Source organism: Bos indicus, chromosome 3, assembly GCF_029378745.1.
Source record: "Bos indicus isolate NIAB-ARS_2022 breed Sahiwal x Tharparkar chromosome 3, NIAB-ARS_B.indTharparkar_mat_pri_1.0, whole genome shotgun sequence".
Taxonomy (NCBI): domain Eukaryota; kingdom Metazoa; phylum Chordata; class Mammalia; order Artiodactyla; family Bovidae; genus Bos; species Bos indicus.
Window position 1 is genome coordinate 80,389,595 of NC_091762.1, and position 11,704 is coordinate 80,401,298.

Below are 11,704 nucleotides of genomic sequence, written 5' to 3' on the forward strand. Positions count from 1 at the left end.
TTCTGGGCTCCAAAACCACTACAGATGGTGACTGAAGCCATGAAATTAAAAGACGCTTACTCCTTGGAAGGAAAGTTATGACCAACCTAGATAGCATATTGAAAAGCAGAGACGTTACTTTGCCAACAAAGGTTCGTCTAGTCAAGGCTATGGTTTTTCCTGTGGTCATGTATGGATGTGAGAGTTGGACTGTGAAGAAGGCTGAGTGCTGAAGAATTGATGCTTTTGAACTGTGGTGTTGGAGAAGACTCTTGAAAGTCTTTGGACTGCAAGGAGATCCAACTAGTCCATTCTGAAGGAGATCAGCCCTGGGATTTCTTTGGAAGGAATGATGCTGAAGCTGAAACTCCAGTACTTTGGCCACCTCATGCGAAGAGTTGACTCATTGGAAAAGACTCTGATGCTGGGAGGGATTGCGGGCAGGAGGAGAAGGGGACGGCAGAGGATGAGATGGCTGGATGGCATCACTGACTCAATGGACGTGAGTCTGAGTGAACTCCAGGAGTTGGTGATGGACAGGGAGGCCTGGCGTGCTGCGATTCATGGGGTCGCAAAGAGTCGGACACGACTGAGCAACTGATCTAATCTGATCTGATACCCGAAATTGACCTACAGATTAAATGTAATCTCTAGCAACAAATCCCAGATGTCATTTTTTGCAAAATTGACCAGTTGACCTTAAAATTCATATTGAAAGTAAAGGCAGGCAGGAAAGGTCCCTTCTTGAAAGAGAAGATCAAATTTGGAGACTTGTGTTTTCTATTTCCAAATGTACTTACTACAAGACAGTGTAATCAAGATTGTAGTGATGGCATAAGGAGAGATACATAGATCAATAGGAGAGAATTGAGAATCCAGGAATAAAAGCATTTATGTATTTTTAGTTGATTTTAACAAAAGTACCAAGACAATTCAATTAAGAAAGAATAGCCACTCTAACAAAAGTTGCTGCACAACTGCATGTCCACATGCAAAAGAATTGTTGGAGCCCCACCTTATGCCATACACAAAAATTAACTCAAAATAGACCAAAGACCTAAAAAGGATTATAAAATTCTTAGAAGAAAGCATAGGGGTAAATCTTTGTGACTGTGGATTAGGTAATTGTTTCTTAGATATGACACCAAAACACAAACAACACAAGAAAAAAAATGGTAACTTGTACTTCAGTGTTACTGTTGTTCAGTCGCTGAGTCGTGTCCACCTCTTTGTGACCCCATGAACTGCAGCACTCCAGGCTTCCCTGTCCTTCACTATCTCTCGGAGTTTGCTCAGATTCATATCCATTGAGTTGGTGATGCTATAACCATCTCATCCTCTGCTGTCCTCTTCTCCTTGCCTTCAATCTTTCCCAGCATCTGGGTCTTTTCCAATGAGTTGGCTCATCACATCTGGTGGCCAAAGTATTGGAGCTTCAGCTTCAGCATCAGTTCTTCAAATAAATATTCAGGGTTGTACTTCACCAAAATTAAAAACTGTGGGGACATTCCTCGTGGTCCAGTGGCTAAAACTTCACACTCTCAATGCAGGGGTCCTGAGATTTAATTACTGGTCAGGAAACTAAAAGATCTGTGCCACAATTAAAAGATCCTGTATGCCACAGCTAAGATCCAGCACAGCCAAAAAAGTAAACATTAAAAAAAAAAAAAAAAAAAACCTGTTGTGCTTCAAAGGACATTATCAAAGTAAGTGGAAAAACCAGCCCATATAATGGGAGAAAATTGTACAAATCTTATATCTGATTAAAGTCTAGTATGCAATATATAAAGAACACTTACAACTCAACAATAAGACAAATAACCCAGTTTTTAAGTGGGCAAATGGTAAACCTAGAATAAATAGACATTTTTCTAAAGAAGATGTACAAATGGCCAATAATTAAATATGAAAGATGCTTGACTTTATTAGGGAGAGTAAATCAAAATCACAAGAACATTCCACTTCACATCCATAAGAATAGATATAATCAAAAAGACACAATAGGACCTGGGAGAACAAGATGGTGGAGGAGTAGTGGACGTGGAGTACATCTCTCTCCACGGATGCATCAGGAATACACCTTCAGACACAGAAGTGCATGCAGAACACCAGCTGAGAGCGGACAGGAGTGCCTGACCAGTGGAAAAGAATACATAGAACCACGCAAAACTCGGTAAGAGGAAGGAACTAGGGGGGAAAACAGGAGTGTTAGTAGGACTGGACCTGTCCTCGGTGGGTGGGGGAACTGAAGCAGGGGTCCAATCCTCATGTCGGGGCAATTGTCTGAGTCAGAGGAGAAACATTTAAGGCTGAGAGTGAAACAGCTGATTTGTGGCAGCCTAAATGGAATGAGAATCAGACAGTCCTTGCCACAGCCATACATACCCCAGACAGGGACGCAGCTCCCCTGGAAGGCAAAGCAGCTAGGAGCTGGAGTTTAGGGATTGTGGAGCAATCCCAGAGTGAGGGCTGCTGTTGACTGAGGATAGATGGATCAAGGGAATGTGAGGGAGGAGATTGTGATGGGAAATGCCTGTGGAGGAAAGCAGGGCAGCCATGGAAGCAAGGCGATACTGCTGAGTCATGTGTAGGGGGTGGAGCCATCACCATGGCCTCTCTTCCCCCACACGCCAGCATCAGCAGCTGAACAATAGAGAGGCTGGGCCATCAAATGCCTGACATAGGGAACTAGAGTAGGACCCCACCCAGAGTGCTCCTTTAAGTGCCCGACACGCTAATCTATAGATTAGGACCCCAGTCAGGGGGGACCCTCTATGTGCCTGCTGCACTAAACAGAGAAGGACCCCAGGCAAGGGAGCCTTCTAAGTGCCTGAATGGGCAGAGCTACAGAGAAAGACTGGCCAAAGAGGCCTTCTGATCGCCAGCTACCAGAGGCTCGAAAAAGACGCTGATAAGAGCCATAACTCCTGTGGCAGAGACCGTCCCTGTCCCTGAACACTTGGTGCCGCCAAGGTCCCTGCCAGCCAAGCAGCGGCGTCACCGTCACACTCAACTCTCACTGGGGCAGAGCTGCCACAGGCAAAAAAACCTCGCTTCTATATGTGCAGGGTCACTTCTGTAATGTCTGACTCTTTGCGACCCTATAGACTGTGGCCTGCCAGGCTTCTCTGTCAGGGAGTGGGGTTCTCCAGGCAAGAATACTGGAGCGTATTGGCCAATACACACACAGACACACACACACACAGAAGTCGCTCAGTTGTGTCCGACTCTTTGCGACCCCATGGATTGTAGCCCACCAGGCTCCTCGGTCCATGGGATTTTCCAGGCATAAATACTGGAGTGGGTTGCCATTTCCTTCTCTGGTTGCCAAACCCTTCTAGAGCACTATATTTCCTGCTGCCCTAGCTGCCATCTCCCCTCAGTATCTGGTGCTGCCAGAACCCCTGCAATCCAAGCAGCTGCACCACCTCCACACTGGCCCTCACAGGGGCAAACCCAAGTCCTCCAGGGAAGCCCCAAGAGCAAACCCCAGTGGACGACCCACATGCAGAGGTGGAAATAAAACCAAAATTGAAACCAAGGGTCAGTGTGGGTAAGTCAGAAGACTCAAAACCTTCCCACCAGCTGTACAAGCTGCAGAATAAATCCACATGATCAACTGAGCAGACTCTGTGTCTATTAAATATATAAATGGTAATTGAGAGCTCCCATAAAAGAAAACACACTAGTTCTGATAGCTGTGGACATTGGAGGCGAGAACACACAGGAGTAGGACCAGAATAGAATCTGAGCTGCCCTCACAGTGGGTCCAGAGATCAGCACAGTGTTGGAGGGCATCCTAGGGAAGTGAAGTGGACTGTGAATCCCAGTGAGGAGAGGGACTCTGACAGCAGTGACTCAAGAAAAACATTTATTATTCTTATGTTTTGACTTGTTCTGTACATTCTTTTCAGAGAAGGCAATGGCACCCCACTCCAGTACCCTTGCCTGGAAAATCCCATGGATGGAGGAGCCTGGTGGGCTGCAGTCCATGGGGTCGCTACAAGTCGGACACGACTGAGTGACTTCACTTTCACTTTTCACTTTCATGCATTGGAGGATGAAATGGCAACCCACTCCAGAATTCTTGCCTGGAGAATCCCAGGGACGGGGGAGCCTGGTGGGCTGCTGTCTATGGGGTCGCACAGAGTCGGACACAACTGAAGCGACTTAGCAGCAGCAGCAGTACATTCTTTTGGATTTGTCTTTTCCTTTTTTTCCCCCTCTGTTGTAGTTCTTGATTTTATTGGCACTATGAAATCTAGTTAAGCTTTTGAGCTTTTTTTCCCCTCAGTCACATTTTTATTGTTCTTATAAACCTCTGCTTCTATGTTGGGCTTTTGCAGTTCTGTGGCATTTTCCTCCTTTATTTTTTTTCTTTTTTTTTTCTTTTTTTAATTTTAATTTTTAAAACTTATGGTTATTTTTTCTACATTTACTCCTTTGTTTGCTTTTCCTACTGTTCTTTTCCCCTTGAAGTTAATCTTTAATGTATATAAATCTTCTTTATATACGTCTATTTAACTATGCATCCAGCAGTGATCTGTTGCAAGGGGAGAGGCTCTAGTGTGGCAGTGTCTGCATGGGATCTTTTGAAGGAGGTCCCCATTATCTTCATTCAGTTTAGTTCAGTTCAGTCATTCAGTCGTGTCCGACCCTTTGAGACCCCATAAATCACAGCACGCCAGGCCTCCCTGTCCATCACCGACTCCTGGAGTTCACTCAGACTCATGTCCATCAAGTCAGTGATGCCATCCAGCCATCTCATCCTCTGCCGTCCCCTTCTCCTCCTGACCCCAATCCCTCCCAGCATCAGAGTCTTTTCCAATGAGTCAACTCTTTGCATGAGGTGGCCAAAGGACTGGAGTTTCAGCTTTAGGATCATTCCTTGCAAAGAAATCCCAGGGCTGATCTCCTTCAGAATGGACTGGTTGAATATCCTTGCAGTCCAAGGGACTCCCAAGAGTCTTCTCCAACACCACAGCTCAAAAGCATCAATTCTTCAGCACTCAGCTTTCTTCACAGTCCAACTCTCACATCCATACATGACCACTGGAAAAACCATAGCCTTGACTAGATGGACCTTTGTTGGCAAAGTAATGTCTCTGCTTTTCAATATGCTATCTAGGTTGGTCATAACTTTCCTTCCAAGGAGTAAGCGTCTTTTAATTTCATGGCTGCAGTCACCATCTGCAATGATTTTGGAGCCCTCAAAAATAAAGTCTGACACTGTTTCCACTGTTTCCCCATCTATTTCCCATGAAGTGATGCGACCAGATGCCATGATCTTCGTTTTCTGAATGTTGAGCTTTAAGCCAACTTTTTCACTCTCCACTTTCACTTTCATCAAGAGGCTTTTCAGTTCCTCTTCACTTTCTGCCATAAGGGTGGTGTCATCTGCATATCTGAGGTTATTGATATTTCTCCCGGCTATCTTGATTCCAGCTTGTGTTTCTTCCAGTCCAGCGTTTCTCATGATGTACTCTGCATAGAAGTTAAATAAGCAGGGTGACAATATACAGCCTTGACGGACTCCTTTCCCTATTTGGAACCAGTCTGTTGTTCCATGTCCAGTTCTAACTGTTGCTTCCTGACCTGCATACAGATTTCTCAAGAGGCAGGTCAGGTGGTCTGGTATTCCCGTCTCTTTCAGAATTTTCCACAGTTTATTGTGATCCACACAGTCAAAGGCTTTGGCATAGTCAATAAAGTAGAACTAGATGTTTTTCTGGAACTCTCTTGCTTTTTCCATGATCCAGCGGATGTTGGCAATTTGATCTCTGATTCCACTGCCTTTTCTAAAACCAGCTTGAACATCAGGAAGTTCACGGTTCACGTACTGCTGAAGCCTGGCTTGGAGAATTTTGAGCATTACTTTACTAGCATGTGAGATGAGTGCAGTTGTGCGGTAGTTTGAGCATTCTTTGGCATTGCCTTTCTTTGGGATTGGAATGAAAACCGACCTTTTCCAGTCCTGTGGCCACTGCTGAGTTTTCCAAATTTGCTGGCATATTGAGTGCAGCACTTTCACAGCATCATCTTTAGGATTTGAAATAGCTCAACTGGAATTCCATCACCTCCACTAGCTTTGTTCGTAGTGATGCTATCTAAGGCCCACTTGACTTCACATTCCAGGAGGTCTGGCTCTAGGTCAGTGATCACACCATGGTGATTATCTGGGTCGTGAAGCTCTTTTTTGTACAGTTCTTCTGTGTATTCTTGCCACCTCTTCTTAATATCTTCTGCTTCTGTTAGGTCCATACCATTTCTGTCCTTTATCGAGCCCATCTTTGCATGAAATATTCCCTTGGTATCTCTAATTTTCTTGAAGAGATCTCTAGTCTTTCCCATTCTGTTGTTTTTCTCTATAAAGCATTGATAGCTGAGGAAGGCTTTCTTATCTCTTCTTGCTATTCTTTGGAACTCTGCATTCAGATGCTTATATCTTTCCTTTTCTCCTCTGCTTTTTGCTTCTCTTCTTTTCACAGCTATTTGTAAGACCTCCCCAGACAGCCATTTTGCTTTTTTATCTTCATTACCTCCACCATAGTCTGGCTTCAGGTCAAACAACAGGGTGGAAACACAGCCCCAGCCATCAACAGAAAATTGGATTAAAGATTTACTGAGCATGGCCTATCAGAACAAGACCCAGTATCCCCCTCAGTCAGTCTCTCCCAAAAGAAGCTTCCACAAGCCTCTTATCCTTATCCATCAAAGGGCAGACAGAATGAAAACCACAATCACAGAAAACTAACTAAACTGATCACACAGCCTTGTCTAACTCAATGAAACCATGAGCCATGCATGGAAGGCCACCCAAGATGGATGAGTCATGGTGGAGAGTTCTGACAAAACCTGGTCCACTGGAGAAGGGAATGGCAAACAGTTTCAGTATGCTTCCCTTGAGAACCCCATGAACAGCATGAAAAGGCAAAAAGATAGGACACTGAAAGATGAACTCCTCAGGTCGGTAGGTGCCCAATAGGTTACTGCAGATAAGTGGAGAACTAACTCCAGAAAGAATAGAGATGGAGCCAAAGCAAAAACGACACCCAGTTGTGGATGTGACTCATGATGGAAGTAAAGTCTGATGTTGTAAGAGCAATATTGTATAGGAACCTGGAATGTCAGGTCCATGAATCAAGGCAAATTGGAAGTGGTCAAACAGGAGATGGCAAGAGTTAACATCAACATTTTAGGAATCAGTGAAATAAAATGGACTGGAATGGGTGAATTTAACTCAGATGATCATTATATCTACTACTGTGGGCAGGAATCCCTTAGAAGAAATGGAGTAGCCATCACAGTAAACAGAAGAGTCCAAAATGCAGTACTTGGATGCAATCTCAAAAATGGCAGAATGATCTCTGTTCATTTCCAAGGCACACCATTCAATATCTCAGTAATCCAAGTCTATGCTCTGACCAGTAATGCTGCAGAAGCTGACATTGAATGGTTCTATGAAGACCTACAAGACCTTCTAGAACTCACACCCCAAAAAGATGTCCTTTTCATTATAGGGGACTGGAATGAAAAAGTAGGAAGTCAAGAGATACCTGGAGTGACAGGCAAATTTGGCCTTGGAGTACAAAATGAAGTAGGGCAAAGTCTAACACAGTTTTGCCAAAAGAACACATTGGTCATAGCAAACACACTCTTCCAACAACACAAGAGAAGACTCTACACATAGACTTCACCAGATGGTCAATACCAAAATCAGACTGATTATATTCTTTGCAGCCAAAGAAGGAGAAGCTGTATACAGTCAGCAGTTTTGTATACAACAAGACCAGGAGCTGAGTATAGCTCAGATCATGAACTTCTTATTACTAAACTCAGACTTCAATTGAATAAAGTAGGGAAAACCACTAGACCATTCAAGTATGACCTAAATCAACCCTTATGATTATACAGTGGACATGACAAATAGATTCAAGGGATTAGACCTGATAGACAGAGTGCCTGAAGAACTATGGATGGAGGTTTGTGACACTGTATAAGAGGCAGTGATAAAGAACATCCCTAAGAAAAAGAAATGCAAAAAGGCAACATGGTTGTCTGAGGAGACCTTACAAATAGTTGAGAAAGAAAGAGAAGCTAAAAGCAAAGGAGAAAAGGAAAGATATACCCATTTGAACGCAGAGTTCCAAAGAATAGCAAGGAGAGATAAGTAATAAATGCAAATAAATAGAAGAAAATAATAGAATGGGAAAGACTAAAGATCTCTTCAAAAAAATTCGAGATACCAAGGGAACATTTCATGAAAAGATGGGCACAATAAAGGACAGAAATTGTATGGACTTAACAGAAGCAGAAGATATTAAGAAGAGGTGGCAAGAATACACAGAAGAACAATACAAAAAAGATCTTCATGAACCGGATTACCATGATGGTGTGATCACTCACCAAGAGCCAGTCATCCTGGAATGTGAAGTCAAGTGGAACTTAGGAAGCATCACTATGAATAAAACTAGTGGAGGTGATGGAATTCCAGTTGAGCTATTTCAAATCCTAAAGATGATGCTGTGAAAGTGCTGCACTCAATATGCCAGCAAATTTGGAAAACTCAGCAGTGGCCACAGGACTGGAAAAGATCAGTTTTCATTCCAATCCCAAAGAAAGGCAGTGCCAAAGAATATTCAAACTACCGCACAATTGCAATCATCTCACATGCTATCAAAGTAATGCTCAAAATTCTCCAAGCCAGGCTTCAACAGTATGTGAACTGTGATTTCCAGTTGTTCAGGCTGCACTTAGAAAAGGCAGATCAAGCTGCCTTTAGAAAAAGCAGAGGAACCACAGATCAAATTGCCAACATCCATTGGATCATCGAAAAGCAAGAGAGTTCCAGAAAAACATCTACTTCTGCTTTATTGACTATGCCAAAGACTTTGTGTGGATCACAACAAACTGTGGAAAATTCTGAAAGAGATGGCAATACCAGAGCACCTTACCTGCCTCCTGAGAAATCTGTATGCAGGTCAAGAAGCAACAGTTAGAACTGGACATGGAACAGACTGATTCCAAATCGGGAAAGGAGTACGTCAAGGCTGTATATTGTTACCCTGTTTATTTAACTTATATCAGAGTACATCATGCAAAATGCCAGGCTAGATGAAGCACAAGCTAGATTCAAGATCTCTGGGAGAAATATCAATAACCTCAGATATGCAGATGATACCACCCTCATGGCAGAAAGTAAAGATGAACTAAATTAGAGCCTCTTGATGAAACTTAAAGAGGAGAGTGAAAAAGTTGGCTTAAAACTCAACATTCAAAAAATGAAGATCATGGCATCCAGTACCATCACTTCATGGCAAATAGTTGGGGAAATAATGGAAACAGTGAGAAACTTTATTTTCTTGGGTTGCAAAATCACTGCAGATGATGACTGCAGCCATGAAATTAAAAGAAACTTGCTCCTTGGAAGAAAAGCTATGACCAACCTAGATAGGATATTAAAAAGCAGAGCCATTATTTTGCCAACAAAAGTTCATCTAGTCAATGCTATGGTTTTTCCAGTAGTCATGTATGGATATGAGAGTTGGACTATAAAGAAGGCTGAATGGTGAAGAATTGATGCTTTTGAACTGTGGTGTTGGAGAAGACTCTTGAGTCTCTTGGACTTCAAGGAGATCCACCCAGTCAATCCTAAAGGAAATCAGTTCTGAAACTCCAATACTTTGGCTACCTGATGCGTAGCCTGGAAAAGACCCTGGTGCTGGGAAAGACTGAAGGTAGAAGGAGAAGGGGATGACAGAGGATGAGATGGTTGGATGTCATCACCAACTTGATGGACATGAGTTTGAGCAAGCTCCATGAGTTGGTAAAGGCAGGGAAGCCTGGTGTGCTGCAGTCCATGGGGTGGCAAAGAGTTGGACATGACTGCCTGAGCAAGTGAACTGAACTAAACTGATCTACTACTCTTTCTTTTCTTTCTTTCCTTTCCACTCAACAATTTGTTAGTTTTATTTTCATGGCTTTATTCCCCACCTTGCTTTAGTTTTGTTTTCTGGTTTGTGCTTTGGTTAGTTTTGTTCTTAACTGGTAAATATAATTTTTTATTTCCTTTGTTCGCTGGGTCAATCTACTGTACTTTAGTTTTGTTGGGCTGTTTTGACCCTGCTCATGGGTATATATGTATATGTGTATATTCCATTATTTTAATTATTATTTGCCTAATTTTGTAACTGCCGTTTGCCTGGGGTTCATCTTTGGTTTCTCATCTTTGGATATTTGTTTTAATATCACTTAATGCCATAACAAATCACTTATGGTATCTTCATTCCTGACCAGAGATCAAGTCTCGAGCCTTTGGAGTGGGAGCACTGGCTCCAAGACCCCAGACTATCAGAGAACTAACCCTAGGGAGTATCAAACAGTGAGAACTCATGCAAAGCAATCCAGTTGAATACAAGACCCAGCATCACCCAACCACCAGTAACACCCTGTGGTGCTACTAAACAACAAACAAAACAAAAATACAAACCCAATCATCAGCAGACATGATTACCACCTCACTCGGCTTTGCCCATCAAAGGAAAAACAAACAAACACAGCACAAATCTCACCCTATACCAAGCTTACACAAACCACTGGACCAACCTTAGGAGGGCAGAAAAAAAAAGGAAGAAAGAATTCAACCTTCTTCAAGGAAAGAATTGAACTTTCCTTGAAGTCTGGGAAATGGAGACCTCAACAACAATAAGTTAACAAAAATAACAAAAAGACAGAGAAATACTACACAAATGAAGGAACAAACTATAAACACAAAAGTCCAAATAAATGAAGAGGAAATAGGCAAACTACCTGAAAAGGAAATCAGAATAATGATAGTAAAGATGACCAAAAACCTTGAAAACAAAATGGAGAAAATGCAAGAATCAATTAACAAAGACCTAGAAGAATTAAAGAGTAAACGTACAGAGACAAACAACACAACTACTGAAACTAAAAATACTCTAGAAGGAATCAATGCAGAATGTCTGAAGCAGAACAAATCAGTGAGCTGGAAGACAAAAAAGTAGAAATAACTTTTGAAGAGCAGAATAAAGCAAAAAGAATGAAAAGAACTGAGGATAGTCTCAGAGACCTCTGGGACAATATCAAATGTACCAACATTTGAATTATAGGGGTCCCAGAAGAAGAAGAGAAAAAGAAAGGGTATGAGAAAATTTTTGAAGAGACTATAGTTGAAAATTTCCCCAACATGGAAAAGGAAATATTCAATCAAGTCCAAGAGGCACAAAGAGTCCCATACAGGATAAATCCAAGGAGAAACATGCCAAAGACACATACTAATCAAACTAACAAAGACTAAACACAAAGAAAGAATATTAAAAGCAGCAAGGGAGAAGCAACAAGTAATATACAAGGGAAACCCCATATGCTTAACAGCTGATCTTTCAGCAGAAATTCTGCAGGCCAGAAGGGAATGACAGGATATATTTAAAGTACTGAAAGGGAAAAATCTACAACCAAGATTACTGTACCCGGCAAGGATCTCATTCAAAATTGATGGAGAAATAAAAAGCTTTTTGGACAAGCCAAAGTTAAGAGAATTCAGTACCACCAAATCAGCTTTACAACAAATCTTAAAGGGACTTATACAGGCAAGAAACACAGGAGAAGAAAAAAGATCTACAAAATCAACCCCAAATAGTTAAGAAAATGGCAATAGGAACATATATATCAATAATTACTTTCATTGTAAATGGATTAAATC